We start from the raw sequence: 818 nt of genomic DNA on the forward strand, positions 1-818 counted from the left end.
TGAAAAAGTATTGTTCACAATTTCGCGCACCAAGTTTTTGGCGCCGTTGTCGGGGATTGTTCGAGTTTGGACAACTGACGGTTCATCTTGTTGCTTAGATTAGGTATTTTTTTTTCTCGGAATTCTTGAAGATGAATTCTAGAGTTTCATGATGATTTGTTGAAGTCTGGCTGGCTGAGAAGCCATGTCTAATTTCATTGGACCGAGGTTTCAACTTATCACCACAAGAGCGTGTTGATTTTTATCAAATCTTGCTTTTGGAGCAGTGATCTGCTAAGGCTTGGCTGGCCTCTGGCCATGTCTAGTGTTTTGGACCGAAGCTTTCTCTGAAAGCTTGGCTGGCTGTGAAGCCATGTCTAATTCCTGGACCGGAGTCTTAGACTAAACATTGCATGATTCCTGGAATCGGAGTCTTAGACTAGCATTGCACTGATTCCTGGAATTCTCATTAAGAATTTTGATACCTTTATCTTCTTTTTTCACTTAATTTTTGAAAATCACAAAAAAAAAAATTTTACAAAGTCATAAAATCCAAAAATATTTCTTGTTTGAGTCTAGTCTCATGTTAAGTTTGGTGTCAATTGCATGCATTCATTCATGTGTCTTAAGGATTTTCAATTAATTCTTGATGATTTCTTACTCTAATCTTTAAATTCTCTTGACTTGAGTGTTTTATGTGTCTCATATGCATTCTCATTAGTGTCAGTAGTATACAAACTGCTAAGTTTGGTGTCTTGCATGCATTGTTATTTGATTTTAGTTGCATTTTGATTATTCCTCATTATTAAAAATCCAAAAATATTTTTAATTTGTGTCTT

Source organism: Arachis duranensis, chromosome 3, assembly GCF_000817695.3.
Source record: "Arachis duranensis cultivar V14167 chromosome 3, aradu.V14167.gnm2.J7QH, whole genome shotgun sequence".
Taxonomy (NCBI): Eukaryota; Viridiplantae; Streptophyta; class Magnoliopsida; order Fabales; family Fabaceae; genus Arachis; species Arachis duranensis.